Genomic DNA, 18,304 nt, shown 5'->3' with positions numbered 1-18,304 from the left:
GTAGTGTCGATTCTTAGTGTTATATAGAAGGTGGTTGAGAAAGGTGTATATAAACAACTGTATAAGTACTTAACTAATAATAATGTTCTCTTTGAGCTTGAGTGAGGGTTGAGATCCTCGTGTTTGATGGACACATGTTTAATACATTTGTGTGATTACATTTGTGAACAGTGTGATTGGTGATTGTATAGAGGTATGGTCCTTATGGACTTACAAAAGGTGTTCGATACAGTTGACCATACTGTTTTGTTACAGAAATTAGAAGCTCTTGATATGCAAGAAGCGTCCGTTAAATGGTTTAAGTATTAACTGATCGCTTGTTGATATTTGTGGTACCATCTCGAGTGAAAAGTGTATTACACATGGTGTGCTGCAGGGCTTCATTTTGGGTCCGCTTCTGTTTGTGGTGTATGTCACTGACATGGCTAGAGTGGTTAGTTGTAAACTAATGCTCTCTGCAGATGATTCGGCACTGTTGGTGTCTGGAAAAGATACACTGAAGATAGAGGCGACCCCATCTATGGAAATCGAAGCTGTCCATGAATGGTTGGTCGACAACAGACTATCGCTTCGTGATAAATAGAAAGTATTCTGTTGGGACAAAGAGAAGACTGAAGGGGGTGAAAAGGCTTAACATCATATGTAAAGGTACAAGCATTGTAGCAAAGACAGTCGTAACCTATTTGGGAGTTAAAATTGACCAAACTCTATCTGGTGATAATATATGTCATAATATAATTTCCAAATATTCAAATAGTCAAATTCCTAACAGGAATGCACGTCAACTAAATTTGTACAGAAAAAACATAAGAGGTTTCCTCTAAAAATGTATAAAAAAAAAATTAATAAAAAAAAAACAGGCCAAAATTTTTTTTATGTCACAGGTTTTGTCAGATCATAATAATTTTGTATTTTATTCATTTTTGTATATAAATGGCCCTATAGCCATTTTTAGAATTTTTTTTTTTTTTATCGTTTTTCTGTGTTGTCACAGGGACCACAATGTAAATATGTCTGTGCTTTTTCCTGCCATCCTCGGCAAGTATGTATATTGTCATTGTTATATGTATTTTGCCAAATCAGTCAATCAGTCAATCACTCTTTACTTTGCAGCAAGGGGTACTTTAGATAAGATGAATTGAAACCAAAGGTTGTTCCACAACAAAGTGAATCCAGTGGCGTGCATGTGAGTGTCAAATGCAGCATTCAAAGGAGGTCAAAATAAACTCCTGTTAAGGATTATTTCTGTATGTAATTCCACTCTCGTCTTTAACGCACACCAGCAAATAGGAATACTAGTCTGATTATATTCCAGCGGTGTTTGAACATGTAGACACTGATGACCACATTATGACATCACAATACTACAAATTGAACCCTTCAGGCCATCCAGCCCCACGACCCCCTGACCCCTATTTACTGAATCCTCTTCCCTCTCTTGTTTCCATTGGCTGGCTGCCTGACTGGGACTTCCTTCCCACCCTGTGAGTGTGTTGCTTCGTCCAGGGACAGTTCTTCCATTAGTAGGTACTTTACCTTCTCCTTTGCTGTCAAACCTGTAGCGTCTATCCTTCTTGTCTCATGTTGGTGTGTTGTTTGTGGGTCTCAACATGAGAGAATCTACAGCAGCCTTGTATATTCTTTTCATCTCTTTTGATGCATGCATTGTAAATAACGTGTTGTTTTGGCTGATGTGGTGGTTCTACTTGTTTGATTTGCTCGTTTTCCCCTGTCTCTGTTGTCACAGTGTTAATGGCTGTATTTGGCGTATCTGATTCTGAGCTTGTCTTCCACCAACGTGCTGCTATGAGTCTCTCCTCCATTTGTCACATCTGCTATTCCAGCATGCAGTTCTGTGATGGTGCTGAGAAAATTTTCACTTTATTATTTAGGGCTGTTGTTTCCAGGAATGAAGAATGGAAGAATAAACTTCGCATTTTGCAAACACTATGGCCACTCAAATGGAGATTTTTACAGAGCAGCTGCTGCTTGAGGGAAGAGGAGCAACACGTTCCATTTTAGCTTTCTAACATTATTATTTGTTCTTTTTATAAAGATTAGAGACACTGAATGGATTTCAAAAAGCAGGAATTTAAACGTGAGATACCCAGAAATTATATAGCCGTCTCATTTGGATGTTTTTCACAGTGAAATCATCTTCTATATTTAGAATGTGTTTTATCATGAACATTGTGGTTCTGTGGTGGCTGTGGCTTATCTTCACAAACACAAGGACTCTTTAAATAGCACCTGGACAAAGAGTGAATGTGTTGTTTGGGGAATCGGCGGTGGTGGGGTGGGCTGTTGGCGCGCTCTCAAGGATAAGAGCCAACGGTATTGTAAGCTTTTCTGAGTAACTAATGTGGTTTTCAGTTTTAAGCTATATAAAGACAGGAAATGATATTGAAAGAGTTGAAGAGGAAGAAAGTGTTGGAGGATAGCTGAGATGTAAAAAAAAAAGAAGAAATCAAAGAAAGAAATGACAAGAGGAGACTTCAGAAGCCTGACAGTTGACAGAAGTGACAGTTCTCCTGAATCAATTCAGAATCATTTCAGTCGGTCCAGTTTAAATAAATTACCTGTTATATGATTCAGAATACAACATAATAAAATCATCAGCATTTGTTTATTTATTTGTCTGTATGTCTCTTTCCAAAAGACAGACAGTCAAAAGTACTGCACGGATTTTGACGAAATTTTCACCACAGATACATATTAGGCCAAGGAAGACTCCATTAAACTTTGGAGGTGATCTGGATTCTGGATCAAGTTTCACTTTATATAAGCTTTGAAGGATTACATCAAAACTACTTCAAGGTTTCTCACCAAATTTGCACCATATTAGGGCATGGAAGACTCCACTGAATTTTGGAGGTGATCTAGATCTGGATTGGCAGATGTCAGAAATGTCTGTTTGCTCTTGTTTATTTATTTGTCTGTCTGTCTGTTAGCAGCATTACGTCAAAACTACTGCACGGATTTTAAGGACATTTTCACCACAGATGCATATTAGGTCATGGAAGAATCCATTAAATTTTGGAGGTGATCCAGATCTATATTCTGGGTCAAGTTTTACTTTGTATAGAGTTTGAAGGATTACTGTTAGCAGGATTACGTCAAAACTACTGCACAGATTTTGACGACATTTTCAACACAGATACATATTAGGCCATGGAAGACTCCATTAAATTTTGGAGGTGATCCGGATCCAGATTCTGGATCATGTTTCACTTTATATAGGCTTCGAAGAATTACATGAAAACTACTTCACAGATTCTCACCAAATGTGCACCACAGATAGATATTAGGGCATGGAAGACTCCACTGAATTTTGGAGGTTATCTAGATCCAGATTGGCAGAAGTCAGAAATCTCTGATTGCTCTTGTTGAAAAGGTCATTTTATAAAAAGCAAAAATATGATGTGGATTGTACAATTTGACTTAAATGTCAAGCAGTGAGGTGCATATTGTAAAACTCCTATGTCAGAGCTCAACAACCAAATAGTGTCAGTCATTTTAATAAATGGGCACTTTTGCATCATGTATGCAAATGTTCTGTTTCTGGTAACTGTTCGGTCTTTCCTGCATCTTAATGAGTCAAGATCCCTGTGAAAATTGAATCCACTCATACCTAATTTTCAGACAGCCCCAGCTGCAGGGACAACAAATTGTAGTAAATTTTAGTGGAAGCATCATTAAAGTTTATTTATTTATTTATTTTTCCTTTGTTATTAGTTTTGCTTTGTTGTTAATTTTGGTGTTCAGTTCAGTTTCATAGTCTTATTGTGCACTGTTACACATTGCTGTGCACACAGTGAAAGTGTATTGCGAACCCACCCTGCTCGGAGCGTCATCTCTGCTATTTTGGCATTGTGAGATAGCTGGCCCACAGATTGAGCTCGTCGGACTACCTTCACCTGACCCAGTTTCCAGTTGTTTGCAAAATGGTGCTGAATTTGCCGACATGAGAAGATGCTGCTGGATAAGTGTGAGTATTGACTTAGGATCATTTAGGCGGAAAAACACACAAGAAAGACATGTTCTTGTGCCAAATATCACAATTATCTGGGAACTACTATTTGCACAGGAATTCATTAAGCACATCGGCTGCGGGCGCGTACTAACACAGAATACCCAGAAACTGGATAGATGTTCGGCCAAAACGAGAGCGTCCACTTTTAGCTTCCCATAAACTAAGCTAGTGGCGCTCGTGACAGTGTGTTGCGAACCCTCTTATGTAAGGTACGCCCGGGTGCTGCATGCTTTAAATACAGTGTTGGACTTTCCACCTGTTTTTTGGTGGCCTAAGGTGCAAATGCTTTCTGGTAGTAGACATAACAAACCAGCTCTGCATGTGACCGCACTTCAATTTTAGACCAACATGCTCACATGAGTGTTGTTGATATCTATAGCAGTGCTTCCCAATTCTGGTCCTCGAGACCTAAAGCACTATGCATTTTCCATTTGTCAGAGCAGATAAACTCAGTCAGGTGAGTTCAGCGAATCAACAGCTGACTAAGCAATGGGGCACTGAGTTGATCTGCTCAAATGGAAAATGTGTAGTACTTTGGGTCCCAAGTACTAGGATTGGCAAACACTGATCTAGAGAATGTGGAAACTGGGCATAAAGGTTAGAGATGAGCAGTAACACTTGCATTGCATCTTATGCCACTTTGTGCCTTGTAGAGTATGGAACACCTCTAGCCTCACTGAGAAGATAAAACTACATGTCTACCAGACCTGCTTGCTCAGCACACTCCTGTACGGTAGGGAGGCATGGACTGCATATGCCAGACATGAGAAAAAGCTCAACAGCTACCATCTGAGGTGCCTTATACAAATTCTGCACATCAGAAGACAGGATAAGTTGCCCAACACAGAGGTCTTAGAACATACCAACATGTTCACCATCCTTGCGAAAGGTGCCTTCATTGGCTTTGCCACGTCAGGAAAATGGATCTGAGCCGCATCCCTAAAGATCTACTGTACATTGAGCTGGCAGAGGGCACTCGTTTTGCTGGTTGACCACGCGTACTGTTCAAGGATGTCTGGAAGGAAGATATGAAAATGTGCAGCATCAATTTCAGCAGTGTGCAGCGGCCTGTGCAGTCTGGTGCCTTACTATCAGAACAGGTGCACAGAGGGCTGACCAGGAGAGGAACCAAGGGCTTGCTGAGCAACGAGCTCCAAGGAAGGAGCCACAGCGGCAACCTCAGTAGGCATCACAGTACACGTGCAACAAATGCAGCAGAGATTGTCACTGGCGCATTGGACTGATAAGTCATTCACGCAGGTGCCCATAGAAACAAAAGACAAAAATTTCCTGTATATTTGTTTTGTCAACTGTGTTGGTAGCATGGCCCAAGCAGAGGGTCACCCCTTTGAGTCTGGTCTGCTTGAAGATTCTTCCTCTAATCATCAGAGGGAGTTTTTCCTTACCACTGTCACCTGTGTGCTTGCTCTAGGGGTTGGTAAGGTTAGACCTTCCTTGTGGCAGCTTTGTTGTGATTTGGTGCTATATCACACACACTCATCTACAATCGCTTTGTTCAGTTAAGGGTCGCGGGGAGCTGGAGCCTATCCCAGCAGTCATAGAGCGCAAGGCGGGGTACACCCAGGACAGGACACCAGTCTGTCGGTGCTATATCAGTAAAATAAATTAAATTGAATTGAAAAAGTGTAAAAAACAAACAAAAAAGCAAAAAACAACTGGACGCTACACATCATCACCGCAGATGGACGGATGCCAGGAGGACACCATTAACTTCTCTGATGAATTTGTCTCTCCGTAGTCGTGATAGCTCTGTCAGTAAGTTCTTTTGGGTTATCTCTTTTTAAGCTCTGGGCTGCCATATTTATTTGGCACAGGTTTTATGCATGGTTCCTTTCCTGATGCAACGCTACATGGAGAATGTGGTCTTGGGTGGTTTTGTGGCAGGATTCTTCTGTTTGGAAGTCCACTATGGCTCTTTAGTGGCAGAATTTATGAAATGATGAAAGGTATCCTTTTTCAACATCAATGTGTCCAAAACTAAAGACAGGATAATATATATCTTAGAACAAATGCTTTGGTTGTCTCTCTGGGGGCATCCAACGATCAGGCTGTTGAGATTGTACAGCAGTTAAAAACCCATCACTGGAAATGAAAACAAGTTGACCTTTGAGCCTCAAGTGGATGCTGTATTTAAAAAAAATAGCATCAGTAAATGTACTTTTACCTTAACCTTCACCATTTTAATGTTGCTAATACCTTTATGAAAACATTTCAGTGGCTCAGTCCTTACATTCCCTTATGTCAGGTGGTACAGGTCACTTACCCTCAAAAATAGAAACAGCTTTTCGAGTACCATCAAAGTGTGCAGTAAAATCATAGTCTTCAACACAATCGTAAATCATCTTCTTCATCTGTACAAAGTTAGGACATTCAAAAAGGCTTAGTTCATTCTGGCTGATTGTAGTCAACCCCACCACCACTCACAGAGTTCATGATGTTTCATTTTGGCTGCAGATGCAATCTGCCAAAATGTCAGACAAATGGACTTAAAAACTCTTTCTCCCAGGCACTATGGGCCTTTTAAAGAACTTTGTATTTCCTCTGCATTTATTGTTATTTGTCTCATGATTATGTGTTTGCCATACAACAATTTACCATTCTTAGACAATAAAAATGTTTTTGTATCACTTAATCTGTGCATTTTTTTAGTAGTTTAGCAGTCTATCAAGCACCATTTTGTTTTTAGTACAAATCTCCAAATAGTCACTTGAAAAACAATGTAGATTCAAAGATCGATCTTTGGATTTTATCAGTGGATGTTGGATTGTTTGCCAGAAAATTACAATTAACTAGAAATTGTATTTATGTTGCCACCTGCTCCCCCACACAGACAAACCCACAGGGACAAAGTGTTTGGCTGCATATGGATTCACTGTGTAGGTGTGTTGGTGCAGCCACTCAGAACTGAATGACCCACTCAGCATTCCTGCTAACGCCAGGCACATTCTCCCCGTGTTATTTTACACCACTGATTACTGTGTGCTCTGTGCTCTGATATGTGCACCTATTGAGGTTGTAAAGGTCTGCTTGCCAGTGAGGTCCTTCTAAGAGTAATGTCTGAATTTATTTGTTTGATTTGATGTTGATTTAACAAGTGGATGTAGTTCATGCAACATTTTTCAAGGGTAAAATTGTAAAAACTTCTAAGAATTCACTGCACACACACACACACCAGTATGTCTGCAGGCACTCAAAGATCCGAGTTGTAGCAACACAGTCATCTGTCTCTCATCAAACTGCCTGTCTTGTTGTAACTAGAAGAGGCCGTCTGTCAGAGTGCGCATTGTGAGCAAGCAGTCATGTTTCAACAGTTGCTTCCTGCAGATGCTGTGGTGCCTTTCAGGATATGTTTCCACGCATCTGCCATTCATTTTAAGATGGACAGCCAGCTAGGTTCCCTACCTCCTAATGATTGTGGACACTCTTGACATCAACAGCCTCTAGCAGGGCTCACATCTGCGGCAGTCATTTTGCAAAGCTGCAGCTCAGTAAACTGACAAACATGCCTTACAGCTGTAGCTGTGACATGTCCTGTATGGACAAATGTTGGCTTGTTTGAGACTTAGGCACCGGAGAAGTTTCATACTGGTGTAGTGTTTGATGAACTCATCCAGTGACGCAGTTTATCTGATGCTGCCCATTGTCTACGTTTTTTTTTAAAGGAGAACTATTCAACATTTTTACCTTAATTTTACAGTTTTGGAGTAATTATCATAAGCGCCTCGTGGCAAAAACCAGGCTTGCAACTTCAGGGACATCAACCCGGCCTCCTTTGAATGAGAATGAACTGCCTTACAGCACAGTATAACACATACTCACCCCTGTCAAGGCACTGGTGAGGTAGCAGCTATAAGAATAAGCCAACAGTTGCTTTGTTTTTTGCATGTTAATAGTCATTGCACAGCTGGTGAAGAAGCAAAGAAAACTGCTGTCAGAATAAGTGAGGATGAGAGAGCGCGTGACCGAGCGAGGGGTCACACACGTTGACCCTCAGTCAGGCTTTCATTGAGTGAGGCTAAGCTAAGAAAATAAACATAAGTAAGCAGTAATGCTTACTAACCTCTTTTTTCGCCCATAATGTAGCAGTTTATGTTTGATAGCACAATACAAATATACAGTCTTAACACTTATTATATGATGTGTATCATTACCCACCTCAGAAGACATAGCTCCACAGATTGTGTTTGCCAGTGTCGCAGACCGAACGGTCCCCACTAAAAACCCATCTGCCTTTTGCTGACAGGTCTGGTAGACAGGTTAGGTAGGACGCAAATGCAGGACTCAGACACTAGGCTCTGTAGGTAAAAATGGTTTACTGTTGAAGCAAACAGGGTCCAGTACACAGGTAGGCAGTCCAAAATAAGCAGCAGTACAAGGAGCATCGGGGTAAGGCGTGGTCGAGGAAACAAGCAGGTGGTCATAAATACACAAGAGGCTAGCAGGGTGTGAAAACAATACAGAGCTCGAAAGAAGGCACGGGGCGCATCAATCTGGCAAAGGACAAGGTAAACTGGGGAGCTATAAGTACACCCAGGTGACGAGGTGCAAATAGGAAGCAAGTGTGCGTGGAACACAACAGAAAGGGGGATTGGCCAGAGAGAGGGAGACGCCCACCACCAAGAGAAAGAGGAGACAGACAAGAGAGACAGAGACAGAAAGTCCAAAGCAGAAAAACCCTGACAAGAGAAAACACACAGTAAAGCAACATAACCAAACCATGAAAATAAACCCAGACAAAACCCAAATCCTGACATTTGCATATGCGCATGCGCCCAGCGGTGGTGATGCGTATTGTTTATTTTCAGGAAAATTTGTCCCCCCTGGGTTTCTCGCTTTGCCTCCAAAGGAATAAGACACTTGCTTTCGATCTTGCTCTTGATATACATTTTTTTTCAATGTGGCAATCTGATCGTGTCATAATAGTAATAAATTAAAAGGATTTATATAATGGCTGAGTGGATCCTTGTCATTTGATTGGTGCTATGTATGTCACGTGACATGGATAATTTCGTCCCATTTGTGTTGCTTTGCATTTAGAGTGCAAATTGGTTCCATTTAGAGTGCAAATTTGATTCCCTATGTTTGGTACCATTGCAATCTGTGCGCGCACACACACACACACATCAGTCCTTTGTCTTGAGAACACAGTGCAGAAGATGCAAGATCATCAGCAAAGTATGAGGGCACTAAACCATGCAAAGTTTTATGTTAACAGCAGTACCATGAAGTCAGACCTCACACAAACAGGAAGCCAGTGAAGAAAGACCAAAACTAGAGCAATATGATCAACTTTTCTACTCCGAGCTGAAGGATTCGGAACCATCTGAAGACCTCTCATGCTTGCATGTGGCAAACCAGATAGCTGATCATTACAATAATCACTTCTAGATGTAACAAAGCCATGGATCAATATTTCTCCAATCAACACTGACAGAACTGATCAAATCCTTGCAATACCACATAGCTGGAAAAAACACAGTACATCAAAGGACAAAGTAGGATCAAGGAACATGCCCAGATTAATTTTTTTACATTCATAATTTGTTGAATGACACAAACGTCCAAAGTCACTGATAACAGATCAAACTAATGTTTGAACCTCACAGGACCTATGACCATTTTTTCCCAGGCACCAAACAAACCTCCAAAATCCCAAATCTGAAAGAGTTTAGTTGCACAGATCTGCAAGAAAGAGGACTATGATCACATTAACAATTAAAATAAACTCCAAAGTGTTGTAATATCTGTCTTAAGGACACTGTTTATAGAAAGAACAATTGGCCCCAATACAGAACCCTGAGGCACCCCAGAATTTGCTGGCACAAGTTTAGAAATAGTGTTTTTATACCAGACACAGCGATGCCATCCACGTGAGAACCCAACCAGTAATACAAAAATAATTATATAGCCTATCCAACAAAATATGGTGGTCAGTCATCATCATTATCATTTCAAGATCAGTTGGGTGGTAGCTGTATATGTTTTAGCTTTAGTGTTTTGGAATGGGTTTGTCTTCACTTTTTGTGTATTGTACTTCTGGCACCATCCGGCATTAGGTTGTTTCCCTCCTACTCAATGTTGTCTGTTTTCTGTTGTTTTGGGTTCTCTACTTGTGTATGCAGCATTATTCATTTTGTTTTCCTGTGACGGCTGTTTGGTTTCTATATTTGTGGAAATGCATTCTCATTAGTTAGTGTTTTGTCGGTGCTTCTGTGTGTCATTTGTTAAGCACACGTACACCTGTCTCTGTTTTAGCACAGTCAAAGTATATTAGTTTCTAGTTTTCAGTTTGGCCCCATGAAGCCTGGTTCCAGTTTTTGTACCTCTGTTCATCATGTTTCGTTATGCGACTCCTCTTCCCATACTCACCACCCTTTGGATTGTCTCTGGCTCTTTCTATATTATTCCCCAGCTGTACACTGTGTGGACTGATTTTGTCGGGTAACCAATACACTTTGTTTTTCCTACACCATGCCCTGCTTGCATTTGTGTCTGTGTTTGGTTTTCATTTGACTGTGACAACTTTTTTGGTTTAATATACATTTTTCCTTCCGTAATTTTTGTCATTTAATCAAGTCACTTCCTGTTTTTTTCCCCGAGATGTGTTGTTGTTGTTGTTGTTTTGAGGAATATGATTTGCAAGAGAATAAGCAACTGCTAGAAAAGAATTGATTATTTTTTTCTAGTTGGAGAAAAATGAGTTCTGTACTGATCAAAATTCAACAGGTTTCTGCCTGTGCTGTGTTTTGGTCCACTGAGACTGTTGTTAAGAACCTGGTATCAGTATGTCTCCTTTGGTGGATTTCTCATTGAAAAATGTATGTGGTTCGACTGTTTATGTATTCCTGCCACTTGATTGGCAGAATGGTTTCTGAAAGAACAAAAGGGACAGTTTAGAAGATTGTAGTGAGCCCATCTATTTTGCACATCTTAGAGGCGGTGCTGCTAACAAACAAGCAGGAGGCAGAACTGGAGGTGGCAGAGCTGAAGATGCATTGATTTTCTTTGTTAGTGACAGGACTAGGAACAGCCATATTAGAGGGGACAGAACATGTGGGAAGGTTTGGAGACAAAGTCAGAGAGGTGAGACTGAGTTGGTTTGGACATGTGCAGAGGAGGGACTGAAGGATGCTGAGGATGGAGCCACCAGGCAGGAGGAGAATTTATGGATGCAGTGAAGGAGGACATGGAGGTGGCAGGTGTAACACAGAACAACAGAGAACAGGGTGAGATGGATGAGCTACTACGGTGACCCCTTATGTGGGAAGGGTGGGGGAAGGAGGAAGAAGTATTTCTTCTGCTACACTCCATTATAGCTTTGTAACAACTACAATGAAATGATGCCTATTACTTATATTTGAAAAAAATATTGCATTATCTTAGACAGACACACAAGCAGTCTGCCTGCAAGAGGGAGACAGACAAGATATGATGTGTGATAAGAAGACCTGCCTTCAGCTCTGCACACAAGACTCCAACGGGGGGTGGTTCAAGAGCTATAAATTTATCCATATTTTCTCAGATTTCGAAAACAGTACTGTTACGGGGTGGAGCTTATCAGCATTCCCGTCTTTAATAATTTAGCACCAGGGCCCATTTAATACCGGGTTTCGGTACATTTCCCTACTCATACAATAACATTAGCTAGCCAGTTAGCTTTTGCTCTCAAATGCAATGATTGCTTTCAAAGCAAATAATGCAGAGAATTTACAAACATCGAATTACATTGCGCATTTTCATCACTCATTATGATCTGACAAGAGGCTGTTTACTCAAATTGTTTGTGACGCCTACAATCACATTAGTTAGCTTGTTAGCCTCTGAATGCTAATACAGTGATTGCATTGTAAATAATGTGCTATTGTAAAATGTTTAATTACATTTCAGTTACCTCACCTACAATCGTCTGTTCAGTAATGAGAAGCCGTTTACTCTAATTGAGATTCATGCAATAACAATTACTACATTAGGTTCTTCTTGCTAATGCAGTGTTTACGTAATAAGTAAATATAGTAAGGCACCATGTTTTCAAACAATTTATTACACTGCATGAGTACCTCACCTATGATCATCTGTTCAGGTGTGGCTAGGGTCCCTTTATTTACGGAGTAGTGTCAACTGAGAACATGGTGCCATTTTTGGGTCAATTGCGCAGAACTACTGAATGAACCTTTTATGTTTTCAACACTTTTCTATCAGTTAACCACATACAGCAACACATCCAAGTACTATCAAAATAAATATAAATGTATATTATATTTATATGCAGAAGCATATAAATATAATATGCTTCTGCAACTCTGTTACTCCGTGTCATGACGCTGATGTGCATGACAGTTTTAAAGTTTTCCGTTGCTGGATTATGCTTTATTCTGGACTAATTTGTCCCCAAAAAGCTTTTCTTTCTATAATCATCACCTCCAAATCAAAGGTAAGCTGTACAATTTCCTCTTTTTCCGACTTTGTGTTGTGAATTTGCGGACTTTTCTGATCCATTTGTAATCAGCGTGCGCACTGCAAAAGCTATTAAAATATGAGAGGAAAGCGTGAAAGCAGAAAATCACAGCCTTTTGCTGTGTCTGATTTAACAGGTGCACGTCCAGGCTTCGGGTCCGAATCTGAGCACGGTTTGAAAAAGTAAATGGACAGGCTTTTAATCAGGGAAATGACTCCGGTCCCACTTCCCTCGAATCGGCGAGTGTCAGAGCGCTGAACTTTAATTTGTACCTCTGTTACTGTGCACATCCAGACTGATCTGTCCGGTTACATGTGGGGCATTTTAATGGAAATACATTGCAACTGGATGGGACATTTTATCCGATGTGAGCGAAAGTATATACAAAATCTGTTATATACAGTGTTTATGACATGGAAAACCATGACTGTTTAGGTGACTTTTACTGTACATGGGACTGAACACTAAATTTATCTCTCAAAACTTTGACGAAGTCGCTTCCATCCCACACAGCTGACTTTATTTTCCCAAATTTTTCTTTTGTTCTGATCTGAAGGGATCTGTAAATCTTGAAGCCCTTGTTGTGTCTATTTGTGCATCCAAATTCACAACAACCTGACATTTTCAATAAATTAATAAAATAGCTGGATTTACATGCAAATAGCTTAACAGCAAACGCTATTTTGGCCACAAGATGGTACCACGAGTTACGTGACAGTTTTTTCAGCTCATCATGTCACTACTCTCTGAATAAAGGAACTCTGGGTGTGGCAAGATGTTTACTGAAGTTGTTCATGCTTTGTACAGTAACATTTATCAGCCCCTTAGCTTCTATTCAATAATGCAGTGTTTGCATTATGAATAAATAATGATTACATTTCTTTTGCTTCTTGTTGCACAAAACAGTAGCACCACGTTTAAATATAAATGCAACTTATACACCAGTGCGACTTATGATCGTTCTGTTCAAGACACTTTTTTGAAAAGATGCGACTAATACGCAGGTGTGACTTTGACTCCGGGAAATGCATGTTTGACAAGTTGTCCAAGTAAAAAAAAATGTTCATGAGCAACAGATGCATTCAATTTTTTATTCACTGAATGATGTGTAAATTAATAGCATTAAAGTGTTTTGTTGATTAAGTACTGTAACTAAAGTGTACTGCAGTCCATTCAATACTGCACATCTCTATAAATGTCTTACGTCCCTTTATCCTTCCTTCTGTGGTTTAATGGTCGAGAATGCACAACAAATGAGGCAGTCTACTCAACAACACATACATGCAAATGAAAAGTAATTAAACACTAAATCTTCTCTACACTGATCCATTCACTGAATAATGAATGCAGGATAATCAGTGTGCAGTTTTGTGGTAGGATGCACCATGACTGCAATGCAGTAATTTGTGAGTCTTTTGTTTAGATTACTATATTGTAATCCATTAAATGTAATTCCTATAAAAGGTCAGCTACTTATCAGCTAAATGACAACAGTCAGAAACACACAAAACCTCACAACCACTTATGTAATACACAATAACCAACTTAATAAAACAAATAGCAACTTGTCAGCCTTGGTGCTCTAGTCCTGCTTCTATAAACTACTGATAAACCCAGACAGACACACATGCACTGACACAAAAACAGGTACACAGAGTTACTCAGTGGTTTGATGAGTTTGCTTGGAAAAAGCTCATTTTAGAATATTAACATTTTTTGCTGAAAATAATTTTATGATAATGTACATGGTGACACGTATTTATTTTCAGGAAGGTTAGTCCACCCTGCGTTTCTTTGCCACCAAAGGAATAAGGCACTTGCTTGCGATCTCACTCGATATATATATATATATATATATATATATATATATATATATATATATATATATATATATATATACTGAACTGATGGAGGCGATTAAGCTGTACTTGAAGGATTTCACCCTGCTGGTTTTACAAAAATCCAGAAGAGGGTGGCGAGTAAGGCTTTGGAAACATGGCAGTATGAGCTACAAGGTACGTTTTTCCTTGTTTTTAATTTTTCAAACAATTTATCGTTCCATCTTCATGCGGGTTGGAGTGGTGGAGGAGGCTTGAAATAAAGCGCCGTGGTGTGGCGCGGTCTTACGTTACTAGGACATATGTATTGATTTGTAACACAAAATTATTAAACGTACGTATAAAGTTTTTGTTTGTTTTTAAATGTTTTAAATAAATTTATCATTCCACCTTGATGCGGGTTGGAGTGGCGCAGGAGGCTTGAAAAATAAGTGTGGTCTTACGTCACATTTTAAAATGATGAGCGTAATAGATCGTTTTAATTCATTAATATTATCACATGATCAGATTGTCACATTTAAAAAAGACGAGCGTAATAGTATACAAATAATGAATGTTATGCGTTCAAAGGTACCATTCAACTCGGTTGCACCTCATTGAATGGTATGTTCCAGCTTTCACCAAATTACACTCAACAAAAATATAAACGCAACACTTTTGGTTTTGCTCCCATTTTGTATGAGATGAACTCAAAGATCTAAAACTTTTTCCACATACACAGTATCACCATTTCCCTCAAATATTGTTCACAAACCAGTCTAAATCTGTGATAGTGAGCACTTCTCCTTTGCTGAGATAATCCATCCCACCTCACAGGTGTGCCATATCAAGATGCTGATTAGACACCATGATTAGTGCACAGGTGTGCCTTAGACTGCCCACAATAAAAGGCCACTCTGAAAGGTGCAGTTTTATCACACAGCACAATGCCACAGATGTCGCAAGATTTGAGGGAGCGTGCAACTGGCATGCTGACAGCAGGAATGTCAACCAGAGCTGTTGCTCGTATATTGAATGTTCATTTCTCTACCATAAGCCGTCTCCAAAGGCGTTTCAGAGAATTTGGCAGTACATCCAACCAGCCTCACAACTGCAGACCACGTGTAACCACACCAGCCCAGGACCTCCACATCCAGCATGTTCACCTCCAAGATCGTCTGAGACCAGCCACTCGGACAGCTGCTGAAACAATCGGTTTGCATAACCAAAGAATTTCTGCACAAACTGTCAGAAACCGTCTCAGGGAAGCTCATCTGCATGCTCGTCGTCCTCATCGGGGTCTCGACCTGACTCCAGTTCGTCGTCGTAACCGACTTGAGTGGGCAAATGCTCACATTCGCTGGCGTTTGGCACGTTGGAGAGGTGTTCTCTTCACGGATGAATCCCGGTTCACACTGTCCAGGGCAGATGGCAGACAGCGTATGTGGCGTGGTGTGGGTGAGCGGTTTTCTGATGTCAATGTTGTGGATCGAGTGGCCTATGGTGGCAGTGGGGTTATGGTATGAAGAACACACGTGCATTTTATTGATGGCATTTTGAATGCACAGAGATACCGTGACGAGATCCTGAGGCCCATTGTTGTGCCATACATCCAAGAACATCACCTCATGTTGCAGCAGGATAATGCACGGCCCCATGTTGCAAGGATCTGTACACAATTCTTGGAAGCTGAAAATGTCCCAGTTCTTGCATGGCCGGCATACTCACCGGACATGTCACCCATTGAGCATGTTTGGGATGCTCTGGACCGGTGTATACGACAGCGTGTACCAGTTCCTGCCAATATCCAGCAACTTCGCACAGCCATTGAAGAGGAGTGGACCAACATTCCACAGGCCACAATTGACAACCTGATCAACTCTATGCGAAGGAGATGTGTTGCATTGCATGAGGCAAATGGTGGTCACACCAGATACTGACTGGTATCCCCCCCCCCCCCAATAAAACAAACCTGCACCTTTCAGAGTGGCCTTTTATTGTGGGCAGCCTAAGGCACACCTGTGCACTAATCATGGTGTCTAATCAGCATCTTGATATGGCACACCTGTGAGGTGGGATGGATTATCTCAGCAAAGGAGAAGTGCTCACTATCACAGATTTAGACTGGTTTGTGAACAATATTTGAGGGAAATGGTGATATTGTGTATGTGGAAAAAGTTTTAGATCTTTGGGTTCATCTCATACAAAATGGGAGCAAAACCAAAAGTGTTGCATTTATATTTTTGTTGAGTGTAAATATTTGTTCCATTGAAAGAATGTAAAAACATTCATTAGTTTTATATAATGGCTAAAATAGATCCTTGTCATTTTATATTATATTAATTTACAAAGAACAGAAACAGGACTTACATTTTGGTACCGCCTCGCTGTAGCAAAAAAAATGTCAGAAATTAATCCAGCTTTGGTGCTTCCCTGCTGCTTTGACATCAACACGACCTTTAAATAGGAGTCCAAAAATAATTCTGATGATGAAGTCCGTCATGCCGTGCATCAAAATGTCATCCATCAGCAAAACAAACGGCCATGTTTGTTTTAAAGCTAAGAGCCGCCCAGCTTGTGTGAGCATGTGTGCAGTGCTCACTTAAGCGGGAAGGCACGTGGACTATAAAAAAACAAAAAAAAAAAAACTGTATTTCCTCAGTGCAGTGCAGGTGTGTGTGTGTTGTGAAGGTGAAAAAGAAGTCTCCTGGCCACAGAGTTTTCTTCTCATGCACCTTGGTTTTGGTACAGCATGCCAATTGAGATAAGACAGTCAGGTTCTGTGGGCTTTTTTAAGTCCAGATTAAAGACTCATTTGTTTTCTTTATCATTTATATTTATTTTTAGCTGATGTGACTTATTTGTGTTGTCATTTTGGCACATTATCTGTGGATTGTTGTTTTATTTTTTTTAATTGCTGGTTGGAGTGGCCTGGGGACTGGTCACCTCACTGGGCCTGATCCTCTGATATTTGAAGTATTATCAAATAAAGCAGGACAAACAAATATTTCTTTGAAGTATTTAAAATGTTATTTTGAAAAAACACACCCAAATAGTACTTCAAACATTATGTAAAACAATAAATATATGATGCGATGTATTTTCTGATAGTACTGGAAAATACATTTGAAATATTTTTTTTTAATATGCTGCGGGTCTCGAGGTTGGAGCAGCTGTGTTTGATCTGCCTGCTTTTAGGGGAGCTGTTTACTTGTGGCCTCAGGCTTATTACAATCATTCATCCTGCCCAACATTCTTTGGATTCTTGGTCACTGTTGCATTCCAGAGAACATGGAAGGAAATTGCAAGGTTTATTGCCAATATTACATCTGTCAAATATTTTGCGTAACGAAGGCCTCATCAGTTGTGATATGAAAACATCTGGGCCCCTATTCACATAGCAGCCAAAGGCTAAAAATAACTCCTAGTGATGTTATTCTAAGAAAACTATTCCTCAAATTCTTAGATATTTCTTGGAATTTTCCCTTGGTAAGATGAAAGTTGTCCGCAAAACACCTTCAGCCTTAAGAGAGCTCCTAAGGTGCCAAACTGGTAAGAGGAGGGAGGAGGACTTTTAAGAAGCCTAAGACTGTCTTAAGCAGAGGAGATGGCAGAAAAGACAGAGGAAGCAAAGATATTCTCCGTATGTACGATGACATTGAGTCAGTGGCTTGATCTATGTAATTATTTTATGTTAATTTACTGTCTTAATGTATTTATAAATTATTTATGTTCTTGTTATCATATACACACTGTTATTATCATTATTATTATTATTATTATTATTATTATTATTTCCTCCACCAAGGAGGTTATGTTTTCGGTCGCGTTTGTCTGTCTGTCTGTTTGTCTGTTTGTCAGCAGGATAACTCAAAAAGTTTTGAATGGATTTTGATGAAATTTTGTGGAGTGGTTGGAAATGACAATAGGAACAAGTGATTAAATTTTAGTGGTGATCCGGATCACGATCCGGATCCA

At 40.1% G+C, this 18,304-nt stretch overlaps 1 protein-coding gene across 12 annotated transcripts in view; it reads left to right on the top strand.

Moving 5' to 3' along the window:
- Positions 1 to 18,304, top strand: part of LOC117515357 (pleckstrin homology domain-containing family A member 7-like) — a 502,114-nt gene that overhangs the window by 384,379 nt on the left and 99,431 nt on the right. The gene's annotated exons all lie outside the window — the stretch shown is intronic.

This window comes from Thalassophryne amazonica, chromosome 8 (assembly GCF_902500255.1).
Source record: "Thalassophryne amazonica chromosome 8, fThaAma1.1, whole genome shotgun sequence".
Classification (NCBI taxonomy): Eukaryota; Metazoa; Chordata; class Actinopteri; order Batrachoidiformes; family Batrachoididae; genus Thalassophryne; species Thalassophryne amazonica.
Note: the sequence above shows the minus strand (reverse complement) of the source record. Positions and strands in the feature narration are given on the sequence as shown.